Genomic DNA, 20540 nt, shown 5'->3' with positions numbered 1-20540 from the left:
AATAAATGGGGAAGAAGCTTGGAATTGTCTTTGTATAAATAAAGCTGTTAGTACATATAGCCAAAATACAATGCTGTGTTTTTTCAGAATTACTTACCAAGACTTTTTGGTGTATTTATCTATTGACTGTTCTGAGATGAGATAGGGCAGACAGACTTTGAAAGTCCTCTGAGCTATAAATAAAAAGGCAGTTATTCCAGATCAAGAGTGTCTATATGCCAAGTTAATTGGAAAAGTTGTTGAACCTTTACTTGCAGTGTTGTGATTTATAAAAGGAACAAAGAGGACAAAATGCAGTGAGGAAAAAAATACTGCTTTTCATAGACCCATTTCATACCTGAGTTCTGTCATGTTTGTTTGCATGAGAAAATGTTAATGAGAAAAACAGTGGAAGCTGAAAACAGTCATCATGCTACATGCTTTATTGATGCTTACAATGATTTGCTACCCATCTCCTATAGCATGCTTTGTAGCAGAAGCATCACCTGAAGATGTCTGGAAATAACTTCATCTGAAGCAGGCATAAGTTGTGACTTCTGTTGCTGTATTTAAGGTCCAGGTTTGCCAATATTCCTTACACGTTAGAGGTGCTGACGTTTCTGTTCTTTCAGAGGGGAAGTTTAAACATGCTTATGCTAGCTGTATTTTTAAGCTTTCATTGATGCTTCTCAGTTACTGTTTAAATTAAGGAGAAAAAAAAAGTACTTCTAAGTAAAGTATTATCTCCTGGTTAAGCAAGCGTCCTGTTGTACTTAATAAATTTGTATGTAGTATCTGTAGGAAAAAAAGGTCTGTCTGATTGTTGTCTATGGAGAAATGATTTGGCTTCTCTTGTAGCTGATCAGATTTTATAGAGTATTAAATGGCCATGTGTTAAAAGTACCAGTTGTTAACACCTCCAAAATAAAATATTTGTCATGTTAAAAGGGAAAAATGGTGAGCTCTCCATTAGATGGTGCTGCTGGGATTGAAATATTTATATACCTAGTGGAACAGGCATCTGCCTAGAACTGTTTTCATATCTGTTTTGTTTTGTTTTGTTTTTTAAGAACTCCTATCAGAATACTCTCCAAAGGCAGGGATACATAAGATACTAAAATGACAGTCTGTTTCCATGGGAAGGAGGTATGGAAGAAATAAATCATATGCTTTTTGCATGGGTGGTATAGATTTTGGCAGCCTCTATGGTAGCCCTCATCTGTTTAGGTGTTGTCATTGTGTTATCACTATCTGCTATCTTGTAGGTGGGAATGCTGCAGTATTAAAGAAATTCAGTGTCAAGAAATACTTCATTTGAAAATGTAGAAGTTGATCAGACTGCCCATTACAGCAATAATACCCTCATGAATCTAGTATTCAAGGTCCTGTCTTCTTGTTGACCCCTGTCTATTCAGATTTCTTTTTAAAGAGTACTGTTTCAACTTAAACACATGATAGTGTTCCTTTGCCTGAGCCCTGATTGACTAGTGATATTGTAAAAATTTAAGGGAACAGAGATGGTGCCTATACACAGAGGCACTGAGTACCATTTTAAATGCTGTAGTTGATCCCAGCTGGTCAGAAGCTGATGTTCCAAAAGTATGCAGTCTTGCATATGGCCAAAGTCTTACCTATCAGTCCTGCACATCTTGGATATTTTCGGACATGTAACATTGTACTAAATGCCCATTACTGGACACCTGACTCACTCTGCAATAGTGAGAGTTGAGATACATACTAAATTAAAAAAAAAAAAAGTGTGTTAGCATCTGTCTTTGAGTCCTCCTTGCTGTTAGGATTCCTTCAAAGATCGCAAGACAACATTGCTGAGATCTTTGAATTCTCTTGCATCCCAGGGCTATAAGTAGGAAAAACCCCCTCTCATTTTTAGAAATGATGTTATTTAAGAGCAATAGAGTTAAGTGGGGTTAGACTGCCACAGTCCTTTTCTTATTGCAGGTATTTTTAGTGTGACATAAAGAATCAAGATAATTGTGACCAGCTAGCAAAAAAAAAAAAAGAATAGCAGTAAATAGCACTGAGCAAAAAGTGTAAGAGACAAAATCTTTCTTAAGAAACTGTGGTTTTATTTTTTTCTTCTGAATAAGAAGTAGATTAGCAAAAATACACTTCTTGGGTTTGGAAAATTTTTAAATAATTTCAGAACCAGCAGCGGGAAGCCTACCTTAAGAGGCTTGGCCTGAATTTAATGGCTGTTAATACTGCGCAGCAGCCAGTGGACTTCACATGTAATATTCTGTTTTAAGAAAAAAAAAACCCAAAACAACCAAATGGAAAAGTTTGCAAAAAATTGTTTTTTCTAAAAGGTTTTTCTAACCTTGGCAAGGGTAAAAATGGAAGATTAGCAAGTGCTATTAGTTCCCCAGAGTTTATCAGGATAAAGTAATAGGCAGAGGAATGATTCTCCTTGGTCTTAATCATCCATTTTGGAATAACTCAAATAGGGGAAGTTATCAGTTGTGTGAAATCTGGAGAAATAGGCAAGCTTTTGTGTGGGAGAACTTGTCATTAATGTTTTATCAGTTTACTAATAATAACTTAAAGCTTGCTAATAATAAACCTTAAAGGGGCAATTAAAAGTTAGCAGTTGTGATGTCATCCAGCCATATGACTTCACATCAAATATGAGCTTGCTATTCCTCAATTATGTGATTGGCTTGCTAAGTGAGGCCAAAACTGAAGGGGGCATGCATTGGGCAGAAAGTCAGTTGTGCTTGGTCACCTTGAATAGAAAGCCTTTATTTTAACACTGTCACAGGATAGCGTATAGACAGAAGTGTGATAGTGTTTTGAGCTCTGTTAATAGACTTTTAAATATTAGCAACATCTAGCCTTTCTTCTCTCCTACCGTGACTTTCAACTGATTAGGAGAGTACCTTTGTGTTTACAGGCTGTTAACAGGATTTGTTATTTTATTTTGCTGTGCTTAGACTCCAGATCAAGAAATAGCTGTTGTTTTTATGGTCAAAATGACATCAACGGCATATCCCACAGGGATGTTGATCAGGGAAGGCATAGTAAGGATAGTCAGGGAAGAATTAACAATGTATTGTAATGTATTAAGGATGTGTATGTTTATTCTTAGGTGAAGAAGGTAAGAAGGGGAGGGAGCAGTATTGTCATAGACCCACCAAAAATGATTGGAGTGGTGAAGCTTGTTTCTGTTAAAAAAATCAACCGACCAAACAAACCCTAAATTAACAAATGATCAAACAAGAGATTTGGTGTAAATGAAGGAGTTTATCTGCACAGATATCTTTTGAGAATGGTGTGCGGGACATGCACTTCTGTTAAAGAGTATATTGATGTATGGGAAAGCTCTTAATAATAAATATGGATGCTCATCTTGATTTAATATTGACTAAGATCTGGTTAAAAAGACAAAAGGAGGCAGCTTATGAAAGATGAATTGATAAAATTCAGTATTCCTAGGAATTAAAGGAGAAATAGAGAAGAACAGCAAAATAAAGACAACATGAAGAATTCAGAAAATTTATAGGTAAGATGCCATAGGAAGCATGTTACAGTCTAAGAGGAATTCAGTAAAACTTTCTTTTTAGGAAACAAGCTTGAATTGGCGATTTTCACTTTCTTTTGCACTGACACATAGCAACAGACTTCTTTGGCTGAATCAGTACTTTGCTAATGATCTGAAATTTGAGAAGAAATTTAGGTGATGGTGTTAAAAATGAATAAGAAAGAATGACACAAGTGTGCAGGGAAAAGATTGGAGTGTTTAAGTCACAAATCAGTAGCAAACTAACGTGGGTAATAAAATTATAATGAGGAAATGTTTTTCATATGGTCTGAGCAGTAAGAGCATATTCTTCCAGAAGCCAGTATGGAGGGAAAAGCAACAGAAATTGATGCCAAGAGAAATGAAATAAGTAATTCTTCTTTCTTCTATCTTCTTCAGAAGAACTGATATAATGCATAACCCAGTTAGCTGTTAACTCTTTTGACTGAGGTTAAATGCAAAGCAAAAGAGTTTTTGTATTTCATCTTGTGATTATTTTCTTGGTGAGTGATGTGAAACTGAGTAAAATTTGTTTTTCAGGAAATTTTAAGTAAATGTTTTGATTATAAACATCTGTAAAGTAAAAGAATGATGGCAAGAGCATTAGAAATTTTTGTTATATTTTATCACGGTTCTTTCTGTATCCTGATTGAAGGTCTAGGGGGACTGAAGACAAACAGCCTGGTTTAAAGGACATAGCTGCAAAGGTAGCATGCAATAGATTGGAAAAGCGAGTAGGAAGATGCAGGTAACTGTCATTACCTTGAGTAATATTGCCTACACACTGCCTATGCTGACACCAGCCAGTTTTTAACCCAGTGAAGACTATACCTGTTCAGGCCACAAGGAGCCACTTTCTCCAGGGGAATGCTGTGGGAGACAGTGTCAAATGCTTTACTAAAATCCAAGTAGACAATGTCTACAGCCTTCCCCTCATCAACCAGGAGGGTCATCTTGTCATAGAAGCAGATCAGTGATGGAGAGTGGCTTGGCAAGCCCCTCTGCTAGCTCCTTCAGCACTCTTTTGGGCATGATTGTGAAACTTCTCCCAGTTGTTTGAAAAACGCTTCACCAGGATATCTACTTCGTTGGCTTTCGCTCTAATCTTCACGCACATTCAGCCTTTCCACTTATGACATTAAGGTCCCGGCAGTCAATGCACTCCCTAACATGCAGTGTAACACCACCCCCTCTCTTTTCTTGTTCATCTCTTCTGAAGAGCCTGTTAGCCATCCATTGCAGCACTCCAGTCTTGTGAATTGTCCCACCATGTTTCTGTGATGGCAACTATGTCATGATTTTCCTGCTGCACAGTGACTTCCAGTTCATCCTGTTTTTTGCCCAAGTGAAGTGAACTGCAGAAATGAAGGTACCACAATTGTGTGTTGGTGGCTTTTTAAAAGATTTTAACTACTACTACTAGCATGATAAATTCCAAAGAAAAGGTGGGAAGACCAGATGAAGATGTACCAGTATCTTAATGGCTGTAGTTACTCACCAGGGCTTAAGCATCAGAGCTTATTGTCTGGTATTTAATACAATAAATAAAGTAGAAACAAGAGTGTTCAGAGAGCTTTTGTATATTCATGTTTCTACGTGGCCTTATTCCCTGTTAGAGCTCCTTGAGCTCATGTAATACTTCCCTTAAACTGCTGTTGTATCTTTGTTCTGGTCTCTGATTTTTTTAAGAAACCCTTAATGTTTGCATACGAGTGACTTCCAAGATACTGTTTCCTTATGTGGCCTCTGATGACACTATACCACACATCTGGATATTCACTGCAAGAATAAGGAGGCCAGCATATAATGTCTGTAAATTAGTACAGAGGAGTTCATCTTCCATTCTTTTAAGCTAATGTGGGCTATTAATCTGTTTTCAATAACTAGGATGAGATGAAGTGGTGACTGGGTCATTCTTTCAGCAGATACTCAAAGTGGTCAGTTGAGACTGTATGACAGTTTTGCTGTGGCAGAACTATTTAGGCAGTCCAAATTACCGAACTTTGGGAAAGCAGGCAGAATGAGAATTGGGATCAGGCTTACGACTTTTCAGGTTTGTTAACTGATAAAACTGATCTAGTAGCAATACTGAATAAAGCAGAACTGTAATGGGGAAATGGATCTTTGACTGTTACAGTAGGGCAGAAGTCTCTATTACAGGAAAAGAGTCTTTCAGGTATACAGTGTTGTTCTGTCTGCCTTCCTCCTCTCCTTTTTCCATTCACTGCAGGACTAGATCAGGGCTTGACAACAGGCCAGAACACAGCTGTTTGCTGCTGCTACAAGGATTTCTTTTTTCAGTCCATCCTTTGCCTCTGGTCTAGGGTTTGGGGTTTTTTTGTTGCTGTTTGGTGGTTGGTTTGGGTTGTTTTTTTTTTATTACTTGCTTTGTGTGATTTGTGTTTTGGATTACTGTACTGAGATCCTTCCCTGAACCACATGGAGATACAGTGTTAGACAAGAACTACTGAACCTTTCATAGCATTATATTCGTATCTGAATTGGGGAAATTGCTTTCATGGTGTGACCTTAGCATATGACTGTAGCTCCAAGGGTTCTGATCTCTGTAGGACTATCTTGTAAAACAGCAGATTGAGCTTGTTCCAGTATGATTTCCAGATGTCTAGTGATGTAGGAAGACCTGTGCTTTCTCTGGTGATTTGAAGTGTAGCATTGCCTTAGGTAGAAAACCTAAGGCAGACCACAGAACCAATACTGTGTTTTTTTTATAAGGCATACAGGGAGTGCAGCCTGCTAGTTCTTGGAGGGTGAGGACTGGTGTTCAGTATGTGGATAAAGAGACTGAAGAGTATAGCTGCAGGTGAGGAGAAGTGTTCAGCTATCCTGGGAAACATAAAAAGCTGTGCTTTCTGTGTGAACTTGTGGACACCTTTGGGTCCTCAGGATGGTTGCCAGAGATTGCTTTGGTCATTACAACACTGAGATGTTGCTTTTTACTTGGACAGTGCAGCTGTATGGCTGGTATGCTTCAGGGGTAGAATTTAGGCCTTCAAATGATTGAGTGCATCACCAGGTAACAGAAGGAAATGCACTTTTTAGTTTCTGTTTTGATTGCTGGGTTTGTTTGTTTGTTTGTTTGTTTGTTTGTTTTTCCCCTCCCTTTCTTTATAATTACAAGTTGGTTCTGTTGTGCTGTGGAGACAGTCTGCTTAACTAGGTTTCCGGTTTCAAAAGGAACATGCAGTTACTGCAGTCAAAAGGCCTTTTTCATTCATCCTTCTGTTATTGTCAACTAAGATAAAACTCGAATAATCACAGACGTGGCTTTTGCTGGGAAATACATAGGTAAATTGTCTAAACCATCCTATCTCACTTTTCATAAGGTATTGTGGGGTGGAAAGAATGTTTCAGTATGGCAGAATGCTTTATAAAGAATCTGCATCACCAAAGTAAAATAAGAAATAAGGACCACAGAAACAGTTGTTCATATATTGCATTATGGAGCCCTAAAACCAGTGTTTGGCAAAAGATGAGTTCAACTCTGAACTTGGGCTTCTAAACTTCTCTGCTTCCCCCTCCCCCAAATGCTTTGTGGCCTATTAGGAAAGTTGTACTACACCGTCATGGTGACAGAGTTGTACTTAAGTACTAAAACAAATGTGGTCTTTGAGCTTTTGAGGCTCTAGGTAGTAGGGTTTAGTTTATGATCAGTTTTGTAATTTAAAAGTCTGTTTTAAAGCTCAAATCCCAATACTTGTGCGTTTATGATCCACAGCATAATTTTTAACTTTCATAAAGTTATATAATTAAAAAATCAGACTTACTCTTAAGTATCACTAAAAAGATTTTACAGGCAGCAACTAAAATATAATCTGAACAATCTGTACTTTTAAATTGGTCATTTTTATCAGAGATAGGGGAATAATATTAGAGCTGTGAAATGTTTTGAATTTACTCTTTGATTTTAAATGGAATCCTTAAACTGTTATCAGCCCTCTGAAACAGAGGAATGATTCCTTCATTCAAGCTACTTGACTTTGTTTGAGTGAACTGAATTTTATGCTGCAGTTGTATTGCAGCATATTTTCATTGCCAAGGGAAGGGAAGAACATCTTTCATTTTATTACTGATTTTGTGTAGGGATTGTTGGCTCTTGTTAGGTTTTCTTTTGTTGTTGTTGTTTCCCATGGTAAAGTGAAAATGGATGAAATAAGATGGTATTGTGCTTTCTTGTAACTCCATTCCATCTGTTTCACTAGTACTTACTTCCTACAAGAATAAAACTGGTAGCTAAAAAGACTACTTCAGTTCCCCGTATCACAGTTCAGAAATGGGGATGATGTGCTAGCCAATATATTCTAATAGTGTTTTCAATGTTCATATTTCCATCCTTTGATCAGAGTGTAAATCTGGCCTATACTGAATAGGTTGAAGTACAGTAGCTAGTAGAAATAGACCTGTGTTGTCAAAGGGAGCATGCATCTCAGATAGTTTCTTTTCTTGATTTTTGGTTTAGGTTAGCGGAAGTATCTTTACATCTGCAGTTTCTGGAATTTAAGAACACTGTGAACCTCCGGCCAATAAAAAATTTCCCATTATGTGAAATGTTCTTGCAGATTAGCTTGACTCACTACATGGTGGCAGTGGTGACTTCCTCTGTGAAGTAGACTTTTGCAATGAATTTTCTAATAAACTAATGAATCTCAGTTCAGCTTTTTGATTTGCTATAGTTTGTTACGGTTTCATGCAACCTTAACCTACTATTTCTCTCCTGCCTTCAGGCTTGTGAGAATTGTTTCTGTATATTAATAGGAGATGCTTGAAACCGATTTACTTGTTTGTTTCCCAGCAGGAAAGCCTGAGTGCTTAGGCTTTAACTGAATTAAGACTGTCTCTCAGCAGTGAGAGACAGTGTATTAATCCATTGGAAGAACAGACTGCACTCTTCGATGTCACTGTAGTTTGTGTTGTGATTATTATTATTACTATTTTCATGTAAGCAGGTAGGTAGCAACAATTCTGCTGTATAATTTTGTGATGTGCACGTTTAGAAACCTCATGACAGTTGTATGAGTAGAGTTTTTTGTTGGGTTTTTTTTTTTTTTTAGTAGTATTTGTATCATTGCATGAAACTGTAAAGTACCTTGTTCTCCTTTGTGTTTTCACGTCTTTAAGTTGATGGTATCAATTTTACATACCATATTCAGTGCCTGGATTTGCTTTAGTTATGAATGAGGATGATATCTCAAAAGTCAAGTAAGTTTCACTCTTAATTTTGTAAGTAAACCCTCTTATACCCTTACTCTTTTTTTGTACCGTGTCTTCCACACGGTCATAATGGACTATTTAGCAAGTTCTTCTGCACTGTTTGCCTGATGGAATTAAGTTGTCTGATAGTAGGTGGAGGCCTGTTCATAAATTTTTGATTCATTTTATCAGTTCTGTTGTATTTGTAAAGAAGATAAGCAAATTGTCCCCATTTTGTTTCACATCTGAGCAAAATACTTTAAATTTTTTATTTTAAATCCCTTGAAGATATGATTAGAACTCATTGCTGGGAAACTTATACCTTAGTTGTAAGGGTATTTTGAATTGTCAGAACAGTACATTAAAAGGGTTTGAGGTTGTACTTTCCTTCCTCCTTCCACTCTTACTGAAGTTTGAAAAGGATGCTTCTGCAATAAAGATGGTAGTCCTGTTTGCCTTCAGTTAATAAGCTGTAAATTAGGAACGGATAAAAAAAGCGAAACATGCTCCTTTCAACTTCTTGACATGAACATAGTAAATTCTTCAGTCCTTCAGGGGAGTGATAGGGGTTGTTTGTATCTTTGGAGAGTAGTGGCAGGTGATGCTCTGGGACTACTCTGTGGCCTGTTCCTCAGAGCAAGTGCAGCTTTATAAAGCTGAGAGGTAAAGAGGCTCTTTCAAATTTTTTTGTGGAAAAGGGGTAAACGTAAGCTTTTAGCTACAGTTACACTAGACAATATGTTAAACACTGAAGAACTTGTTGCAAGTAATTATGTGAATTAGTGATGCTGTTTATACACAAGTTCATGTTCTTGTCACGATAAGTTCTTTTTGTAGGTTCATGTAACAGTTTAACAAATCCTTTCTAGGTTGTGATCTGGATGTAGCACCTGAAGAGTGGAGGAGGAGGAAATACTCTGCTGGAATGACTGGATACTATTTTGGCCTTTTCTCTGGGTTGCCCTCCCACCAAGAATACACAGGACCTCAAACAATTTATGAAGCAGAGTTGCTATCTTTTTGTAATATTTTCTTCCTTGGAGCCACCTTTCAACTTAGTGCTAGGTGGATTTTTCCCTGGAAATGCTGTTGCATTCTTGATAAATCCCAGCCAGAAAGCAGCAACTAGGCTGAACACAGATGTCTTCAAGTCATTCTCTGTGTCCTAAAGCAAAACAGCTTAAAATGTTGTTAAGGTGCTAGCTTTAGACTAACTCTGAAACTAAAAAATATTTGAAATTATATTTTGACATTTACATTCTGGTTTTAGGGGAAATTAATATTTTTACTCCTGTTTCCCCCAGCTTTATTAAGATATGGTTTTGTGTTCCTTATATCTAGTTATTTTTTCACTTTCAGCAATTCCCAGCTTAAGACTGAAATCATGTTATACAAGGTAATACGTATATGAGTATGTGAAGAGAATGGGAACTTGGTAGGTGTCCAGGTAAGATCAGGGAAAGGAGGCATTATATTTGTTCCTCAATGAAGGAGAATACGTACATAGTGTACAGAAGTGCTCTAAGCCGTCCTGAAAGCATTTGATAGCTCTTTTCTGTTCTTTGGGGTTATTTCTGTTTCAAAGCCCACACAGCCTTTCCCTTTTTCAAATTCAGTGTCAATAGTTTTTAAATGTGGTAGGTGATGTTTGGTGTACAAATCAGGGAAGAGATTTAAAACTGAAGGTGACCTTTAGTGTTAAATAAATAATTTTTAGTAGGGATAAGCTTAAAATAAAATTAACTAAACTTTGGGAGCCTAAACTGACTGTATGTTGTCCATTATGGGAATTTCAATTTTAACTAAGCCATGCTAAAAAAGAAACAAACAAACAAACAAACAAGAAAACCCTGTTATAGTGCAGCTGAAGCTCAGGAGCCCCTGTGAAGAGTAAGCAAAGGACTTGTGCACAGCTGTGAGAAATTTTTCTCCTTTCTGTGGGTGGGAGAATGGGTGCTAGGTATGTTTATTGTGCGAGTCTGTACCTATTTTGCCCATTACCTTTTCTTTAAAAGGCCAGTGTAAGCCTTGTTGAAACAACCAGTCTTTTCACTGCTGTGAGCCAAACCCCAAAAGATGCATCTGCCTCCAAACTCTCCCATTTCCTTTCTGCTTATCCCTTCTCTGAAATCTGGCTGCTGCCCCTTTTCTAGGGGGCTGCAGCAGAAGGGAAGTGCTGAAGAGCTGCTGGGGGCTTCTGAGCTTTCCATGCCATTGTCAGCCTGTGTGCAGACCTGCTTAATGTTCCAGTGAGGCCAAACCAGAAAATGCTAGACAGGATCCTCCCCCATGAAGGACATGGATCTCAAGGAATAATAGGTTGCTGATGATAGGCAGCTGGGCTTCTGCGGGCTCAGAGACCTGGCCTTGAGCCTGGCTCTGCAGGATGCAGAGGGAAGGAGGGGAGAAAGAAGTGATGAGCCCATTGTTGCAAATAAGCCAACAACTGGCTGATTGACACTGAAGGCTCATTGTTGCTCTCTTTGCTCTTAAATGCAGCTGTGGAGAATGAAAAGGCAAGGGGGAGATTTATACTAACCAAGTATAAATTAGAATGTGAGTGTCCAGAGAGGCAATGGGCATAACAAAAAAAAAACCCACAACCAACCAAAAAAAATGCAACCCAAATCCAAACAATAAACAAAAAAAAACCCCCATAAAATTCCATTTGAAGACAAGGAAAACTGTTGGGGTGCTCAAACACTGCAGCAGGCTGCCCAGAGTGGTAATAGAGTCACTCTCTGCAAATATACAATGCCTGATGCGGCACCATTCTGGGCAGTTGGCTCTAGCTGACCCTGCTTGAGCAAGGGGGTGGATTAGATGATACCCAGATGTCCCTTCCAATTTCAGCCCTCCTGTGAAAGCTTCTTTAATACTCGAATGTATTCTTCAGCTGCTGTTGTAGAACACTTGGGAAATAATTACAAATGCCCTGCTGGGGGCATTTGTCTCGCAAATGCTGCTGCTGTGTAATCATGGCAGTTTTAATTGTATGGGGAAAGCATCCAAGTGTTAAAATAGTTAATTGACTAAACTCCCCAATTTAAACAGCAAAGCGAAAAAATGCACTGTATCTCCCTCTGCCAAATCCAGAAAATCCCCAAATCCCACAAACCTTAAAATACTTTTCTATTTTTATTATCTTTAATCCCTTAAAATGTTAGGGGTTATGAGAATAAAAGGTAGCTTTAATATAACTTACAAGCAGTGAAGTCACTAAATATAAGAATAAAAAAAAAAAAAAAGGAAGAAAATAATTCCCTCCTCCCTCCCCCCAACAGTGCAGTAATTGGCAAGGAGGGAATTATAAGGGGGGAAATCAAGCTGTGGTGGAGCCTCTTGCAGGGTTGTGTTGCTGAGATCTGCATTTTGAAGCAGGAGGTAATGAACGGCTGCTTTCAGGTTTCCAATTCAGAGATCTGACTGCTTTCAAAAAAAGGATGTGGATAAGTTTTCATTAAGTGTCCTTAGTGTGTGCATGGCATGGAGGACAGCCGTGAAGTTTATAGATGCAGTGGTTTGTTTTTTTTCTTGGTGGGAAACACTTGCAGTTTCTGCCTAATACTTTGGTTTTAATCCTCTGTGCTCAGAGTGGAGGATAAAGTAAGGTACTTTTTGTTGCTTAACACAAAGGATAGTAGAAATAATTTCTGCATGTTGTAGCATGCAACAATAACTGTGTTCTGTTGGCAAGTAAAAGTTTTGATTACCTTTTTTATTGCTTGCAACTCATTGAAATTCATTGTAATACGTTCCCTCAATTATCTAGTATATTAAGGTTGTCAAACAGTTATTTGTACTTTGTATGTATTAAAATATGTTTTGGAGTCAGTTTTCACTTTGGTTATCTAATATAATAAGGAACTGTTTTCAAGAACAGTGTTCTGGAAATGTTCCTCTTTTTATGTTCATCTCAAGAACTAATAACCCAGTCCTTTTTGTCTCTTATACATGTCTTTGGATGTTTTTTTTTAATGCAGAATATTAAGGGTATAGCACTGTTCTGATGCTGCTGTTTAGCAGTGGAGTGCACTTGTTAATAAGAATGAAACCTTGGAGGTGCCTGAATTTTCTGTAAATTGGAAGGAGTGGTGTTGGGAGAGAAAGGAGAGGCTGGAAGTGCAGTACTTCCTGTGCTAAATTCAGCTTTACAGTTAAGAATATGCACGGACAGTAACCAGTCGTAATTGGTGCCTAAACTTGGGATATGGGAGCTTATAAGAGCTTTAGAATGTAAATTTCCTGCTGAGTTACTATATGAATGTTTACCACAGAAATTCATGCTTCATTCATGACATCTGTAAGAATTACAGCCTAATTTATAATTCATATGCTGTTTTGGCAGGGAAAGTGTTGTATGGTTGTGGATTCCCTTTTCATATGACTAAGGGTTTATTCCTCTAGTTTTATATAAATCTCGGTGCTGAGCTATTTTTCCACACTATTTTTTCCTGTGTTTCTAGAATGAGCTAGATTGGACTTTCCTTGGCCAATGTGTTTCTTTTGCTACAGTCTGTAGTCACTGGTTAGCCTATTGATTATTATGATACCGAGTAGCATGGCTGCTACTTTGTTAGTAGCAGTAGCCTTTTCACTATCCGAGAACCAAAGGTGAATTGTAGCACCTGGCAAAGATTAAAAGATCAGAGTGCCCCAAAGGAGGCTCATCTATAGCTGTGGAAGTATGTGGCAGTTTTTCTGACTAGATAAATGTTATCTGGGTCTTCTGTTACAAAGTCACTTTCTTTAGACACGGTAATGGGAATGGGAGCCAAGCACATTTAGTGGCAGGTATGGGATTCTGTGGCTGAACTTAATTAACCACCTCTGTGCAACTGCTGAAGCTGATCCATCTTCACAGCATTCTGTGCAGGATGACAGCTGGAAACATGCTCGTAAGTTGGGCCCTTGCTGCCGCATTGCTTAGTGTCAGGTGGAATATTGCTGCTCTGGCACTATGGAATAGCTGCTCACATTTGTTGGAGTTCACTGACACAGTAGGACTCTGTGGTAGGTGGATGCAATCTTCATTGGCAAGAGTGGAGAAACTAAAAATTCTTGCAGAAGTGTGGTCTGACTGTATAAGGTGAGGTTACTGCAACATGGTCACAAAATGTTGTCCTTAAAGTGTAAATATGAGAGAGACCATGGGGATTTAAGATGTAGCATACTGGTGGCCTGGGCATTGTTGTAGCGTTTGTTGCATCTAAACTTTAGTATCACATTTAGGAATGCACATAGATAGTGATTGATTAAGATTAGTATTAATTATGCTTTCAGACTCTTTTTCTCTTCTCCAAACCAGGTTGCTTTCTTCTAATGATCTGTTTTAATATTTTCATAAGGTGTTTGGTTTTCTGTAAGAAATACTCTGCAGAACAATTAATTACTTTTCAGAATTGTGGTGATGTTTCCAAATGGAATCTAACAGACTTTTACGAAGAAAACGGCACTACTGTGAAGATTTTGGGCAGTCTGTAATGGCATGCAATGTATCCGGGGGGAGAAGTTCATGTGTGCGTGTGCGTGTGTGTGTGTGTGTGTGTGTGTGTGTGTGTGTGTGTGTTGTGTGTGTAAGGGCAGGAAAAATTAGCTGTTACTTTTACTTTGTGCATGTCTTTCTGTAATTTGTTTTGTTGAGAGTTGTTTGTGAACAGTAGTGGAGGGTAGGAAAACAGTGGTTTAAAAATCATGTATTGTTACGTTACCTGTAATGTTATTTATGTTATTTTAAAAGTTGATCATTAAAACTAGTTTGATGCTTCTTCGATTGCATTAGACTAACTTTACAGATACTGAGAAACATGTTGCAGAGTTTTTTGAATGAAAGTAGTGTAACTTAAATTTTTCTTTCTTTAGGGCAAAAAGAGTAACCAGGCAGACTATAGCAAAGCTCCCCTTATTGGCAAGAGTCAAGAGAACCCTAACAGAGCATTGAGAAAGTCTGTTCTCCTTTTTCCTCAAACTGCAGATCAAATGAGATTTGCATAAAACAAAGGAAATGTAAGCAATGAAAGTGTCTTACAAATATGGTTGCAGGGAGAGGTGTTAGTGTGTGAGGAAAAGTAGTATACAGATTTGATCAAGAAAACTGTTGCACAATCTTTGGAAATCAAGAGCTTTTTTAAACTAACAGTTCCCCTTTTAATGTTGTAGCCTCTTCTGGTTTTTGTCAAGAAGAGCAGTTATGTGAGGAGGAGGATATAATTTCCAAACTGATGTAGTTTACCTGGTAGCAGATAGCTAGGGAAGAGGTTAGAAGAGGCAGTGAGTAAGAACAAAGGTTGGGCTGGGAAGAAGATGGGAACTGTGGAGGATTTCAACCTTTTATGCCATTCTGACAACAGCTGTGATACTGGTGAGGTATTTAAATAGACAAGGGTCTTGTAACCTGTACTTAAGGTGAATCTGTTCTAAAGGGGAAAGTTCTTATAGCACTGGATAAACTTTGAAGAAGAAAAAATTACTTGGAATTACAGATAGATGTACTTTTTCTCATAGGTTTCTTTTGCCTGTTTGAATTTGAACTGGGCTGTACTCAATCCAGCCTTTATGAGCTTGCTAGTTAATGGCTAGGAGACAAATTGTTACTACATTAATTACGGAGTTTGTGATTTATTTATTTTTTTTCCCAAATTTTTGCTCTTTCCCCCTACCAAAACAGGAGTATTTGTATAGAGGAGGATGTTTTACCTGAGCAGTCTTTTTACTGCATTGAAGTGAGCGGTTAGGACTTGTATGGAATATTTTCCTACTTACCTGCCATCTCAAACTTTACTGGAAAACTCCTTTTTGCTTTGTTTTTAATCCAGCATCTGGTCATATACATAATATTTCCTCCTCGCAATGAAAATGTATTGCAACTTTTTGTGAGGATGAGCATTTGCTTTGGTGACTTTGGTCTGAATTTCCATGTGCAATGCTTTGTTTCGTTTGCACTGCTGCTGAGAGAAAGAAACACCAGGAACATATGTTGCAAAAATCTGTGTTGTTGATTTTTATGTGGTGCTTCAATGTAAAACTTGAATGTGGAAGTGGAGGCCTCAACTGAAATTACTAGTCAAAACTCAGCAGATGAGAGAGAAAAAAGGGCGTTATAAAAAGTAGTATATGAGTACAGAAAGTTTGAATTAGTAGAGATGAGCTGTTAGTTGCCTATTAGATTCAGCTCACTTAAAAAAAAAACTGTTTCTGGGGAGGATTTGGAAAAAATTCTGTGATGCTGTGTCATTAGAGATTTCAAATTTTCATGTGGGAAGAGAGAGAAAATTGGGGGCTGTCCTCATTCAGCTGAATTTAAGATACTGTGGATTTTCTGTAATTACAGCTGTTTCTGTCCTCTGTAAGTGCACTAATGAAATCCCTTATTTCAATGAAACACAGAAGCTGTTTGGATTGGTAACAAAAATGTATCCTTGTTCCAGAATGGAATAGCCTTCCCTTATATGCTGATAGCTATGCTGGTGATAGCTTTGATTAGCAAAACTCTGGTGCTGTAAATTCCCAGGAGAATAAATTACTAGAACTATATAATGAAAAACAAATAGTGTGAGTTTACATATACCTAATTTAATTGTTTTTCTTGAATACCTCTCTTGAAAAGTGGGAGATTACAAAAAACAAATTAAAAACAATTTTTGACAGTATATGATTAACCTACAGAACTCGCTGATCTGAGATAACACTAAGAATTTTCTGCTTTTGGCCTCAAAGTAACTACTTCTGTGGTTAGCAGAGGTATAGAGGAAATGGGAATCATGTTTAACAGATACTTTAGAATTACCTTTTTTTCTTAATTTTTTTCTTTTTTCTTTTTCCTCCAACTGTTGTATGTTGTTAGAAAACTTTAACTATGTCTGCTGAAAGCATGTACTCAGGCTTGAATTAAATGACATGATGTCTGTGCTGTAACCAATGAGCTTATCCACAAGTGTGTTTTAGAGGCTGTTTAATGGTGGATAAAGAATCCGAGGAACTGGATTGTGCCTGGCTTCATGGATGTATATTACAGCATTTTTGATGTATTTTGGAACTTTATGCTATATTGTAGGAAGTACATTTATATATGTTCTTAATTGGACTCAGTTTAACACTTTCTTGTGATATTTTGAAGGCAGTAGTATAAGATTGTAGAATCATAGAGTGGTTTGGGTTGGAAGAGACCTTAAAGATCATCTAGTTCCAACCCCCCAGAACAACGTGAAGCAGGAGGAAGGCTTCTTCATAGAATCATTTATAATGTTAAGGTGGTAGTTCTCCTTATATATAAAGATGAGGGTACCTTGACCTCTCTGGTTGTTTGTGTGTAATATTATACCTAGTGTTTTCAGATCCTGAAATTGCTTCATATAGATCATAAAGCATTAGGCTGCATTGTGGAATAAGAAATCTCTTACAAGATTGAGAAGGGCAGGCAGGTGATTTCTTACCAATACTTCTGGGAGGATTTAGACTGGGGACAAATCTTACTGGAAGAGAAGTGTAAAAATACTACTGCACTGATACAGATCACTTGAGTCCAGTAATGCTATAAAAGGTAAACTGTATTGTGCTTAATTTACAGTTAGAGGGGGAGGAATATGAAGTCTTAAAATCTTGTAGCCATTCAATAGAATTGATGGGGAAAAAGTCACAAATCATAGCTGTAATATTGGAAGCTTCATTGCCTATGTACAAATTATTTGCAAAAAGCGAGGGATCTTCATTGTCTTGTCCTCTGAATAGTCATTAATGGAGCAAGAACCTTTACTCTTAGGACATAATCCCCTTGATCTAACAGTGAACGCTCTCTGCATACTTTTAAATCTCTCATTTTTTTTCTAGTTGGAAGTTGTTCTTTGCATTCTGCATACGTAGGCTGTGCCTACATGGATCTTTATGATGCAAGCAGATAGTCTTTATCAGCATAAATTCTCCAAAGAATCTCTGAGTATTCTCATTTAGTTTCTAGTGCAGCACCTGGAGGCTTTCAGGTTTGAAATTTCAAAAGTAAAAAGGCATGTTTAAATGTTAGATTGCCATTAATGCATGAAGCAAAATTATTCAGTGTTTATTTGGTAGAGGTTAACACGATTTCATTAATATTAGCTAGAGGAGCCCTCTGGCTTTAAGCATGCAAAAAGAACTTCCAGGTAAAACTGTCAGCTTTTTATATTCCTTATGAGTATCCTGTCTGAATTGTTGCTGTAGAGATGGCTTGTTCTCAGGATGTCATTGGTATCTGTTGACCTGAAACCTCCAGAATAACAATTGGTATAAACCTGTAGGCAGCAGCAAACACAAGACTTAGGGTTCACAAGGCAAAATAATAAAATTGTTTGATATATGGGAAAGTAATCACACTCTGAGAGAGAAACTAGGAAATAGAATGCAGGTTCCAGGTAAAAGAATCTTCTAATGAGACTTAGCAGCTGGAAGAACAAATAGCATCATATATCAGAAGGAATTTGTATTTTATATAGATTTGGCCTTCAGTAGCATATTCACAAAGCCTGTGTTTACTGCAAGAGGAAGCAACAAGTTCTTTTTTTTCTTGCGTTCCTGGGAAATATGTTTTGTGAATCTGAATCTTCAGTTACAAAAACACCAGCTTCATCTGTGAACATATTTATAATGGTAAAAAATGCTTTAGATAGCAGTGAATGTGAAGGTCTTGTTCTGAATATTCTGACAAGTCAGTGTGTGTGACTTCTTCCAAACCTTGTTTTTTTCCTTCTCGACATATTCAACATACATATTTTTACTAGAGAAGTAGAATCATAGTATCATAGAATGGTTTGGGTTGGAAAGGACCTTAAAAGATCATCTAGTTCCAGTTTGCCTGCCATGGGCAGGGACACCTTCCACTAGACCAGGTTGCTCAAAGCCCCATCCAGCCTGGCCTTGAACACTTCTAGAGACAGAGCAGCCACATCTCTGGGCAACCTCTTCAGTGTCTCAGCACCCTCACAGTAAAGAATTTCTTTCTAATAACTAATCTAAATGTACTCTTCCAGTTTAAAGCCATTCCCCCTTGTCCTATCGCTATATACCCTTGTAAAAATTAACTCTCCAGATTTATTGTAGGCCGCTTTAAGCTATTGGAAGGCTGCTATAAGAAACTGGAAAGCACCCTAATATAACTGGAAATACCAGGAGAAATATTTTGGTGGTTTGTTGTTCTGCTTTGCTTTTTTCTTATTCCCCCTCCTTCCCATGTTTGTTTTGTTTTCCAGATTCCATTTACAGATGTATTTCATTGTTTTGTTTTGGTTTTGTTTGGAGGTTTCCCCCTCCCCCTGCAAAAAACCTTAACAACAAAATAACCCTCCCTCACTTTTCCTAAAATTCAAGATGATGGTCATAGAAAATGCAAATAAAACAGTGAAGCATACAGTATAAACACTGAAACCGCTGAAGTTAAACCTGCTATCACTTGGTTAAATAAATGGATAATGTTTTTGTCTTCTCTCACATTTTGATAAATAATAAAATGCAGGCAAATGACAAGAGAGTTGCCCGTAGGCCCCTTTTTCGTGAAGAAGCAATGATTTTAGAAAAAGCTGAAGACATCCTCTAGAATGGTGGAAAAAATCCATTTAAGATTATTGAGAATTGAGATCTGTGTGTGAATGTCTTCCAGGCACTTCAGTGTTGAATAAAATTTTTTTATGATGTCGCTTGCTGCTGTTAGTTTCTAGAATTTGATTAGTATTTAGGGCAGTGTGAAAAAGTAGTTCTTTCTCATCTGTGTTTATAGTATGCAGTGTTCAACTGGATAAAATGGCTGAGCAGGAAGTGTTTGGTGAGCGTTAGTTTCCATAGGAGACAGGGCAGAGAGATTGATTGATTTAGCTTTCGATGTAGGCTTAGAAAACGTAGAGTGGAAAGCACTTCTTGTGGAAGTGGGATAGATACTATGATCTCAGTTTCCTGGGATGGCCATTTCTAGTTCGAGTGTTTTATTTCAGCATTGGACTTGTGAAGTGCAGAGCCATATTGAAGTTGCCCTCTGTTTCATTTACAGCTTCCTCTGTACTCTGCTGTGTTCAAAATTTCCTGGGAGGATTATTTTGTTAAAGATGAGCTGCATTTTAAAATTAGATTAACTCATATTTTGGGGGTTCTTGAGAAGGCAGTTTTCCTGTGATTATTTATAGTAAACCTCTTGAAGTGCCTTTATTTTATTTTGTTTTTATTTTGTTGTCCTCTGACACTTTCAAATACCTTCTAAAAATTGTAGAAGCTGAGGTAAAGAATTTTGGGAGAGGTAATACCTATGCTTTGCTTAGATTTCTAGGCTGGATTCATTAAGAGACAGCACAGATGCACTCAGCCAGAAAATGGCAATGCAGATAGTATTCTTTGTGCACTTGCCAGACATCAGAGTAGATAGATAGACTGTAATTTGAAGAATACTTGTTGCTATTCTGCTAGATGTTTGAAATGTCATTAGTTTTGAAGCAGAGGATCTGTTTAATTAACAGAATGGAAAAGACCAGCAGCCATCAATGGGTCTTGTTAAAAAAAAAAAGAAAAAAAGAAAAAAAGAAAGACTGATAATAATTTTAAAAGGCACCAAGATTGTTTGATTCCTGCTTGGTGATTTCAGAGATGGAGAGACATTGGTGTCTTACAATTTAAAAGCAAGTTGTTTCTGGTAAATCATGTGACAGATTTTTCTTGAAGGCACGCTTTGGCAGGAAAAGGGGGCTTTTTTGGGTCTCTAGAGGATGAGACATCTTTTTCTAGCAGTGTATGCATTGTCCAAAATGGTTTGGACATGCCATCTGCCTTAACCCTTGTTGATCCTTGTTAGGATTTGTGATGGTTG

General features: G+C 37.6%; 1 protein-coding gene across 3 annotated transcripts in view; it reads left to right on the top strand.

Annotated features, from left to right (window-relative positions):
* The window catches only part of TRAF3 (TNF receptor associated factor 3), a 71930-nt gene that overhangs the window by 7587 nt on the left and 43803 nt on the right, over positions 1 to 20540 (top strand). The window contains exon 3 of one of the 3 annotated variants that reach the window (XM_061376334.1): positions 14588 to 14731. The exons of the other annotated variants lie outside the window; for them this stretch is intronic. The gene's annotated coding sequence lies outside the window, so the exon portion shown is untranslated. The remainder of the gene's footprint in view (positions 1 to 14587; positions 14732 to 20540) is intronic. 3 annotated transcript variants of the gene reach the window in all.

Source organism: Neopsephotus bourkii, unplaced genomic scaffold (assembly GCF_033783945.1).
Source record: "Neopsephotus bourkii isolate Nb327-2 ecotype Australia unplaced genomic scaffold, CSIRO-AGI_Nbou_v1 NB_1707, whole genome shotgun sequence".
NCBI lineage: Eukaryota > Metazoa > Chordata > Aves > Psittaciformes > Psittacidae > Neopsephotus > Neopsephotus bourkii.
This window is presented reverse-complemented; position numbering and strand designations above follow the sequence as displayed.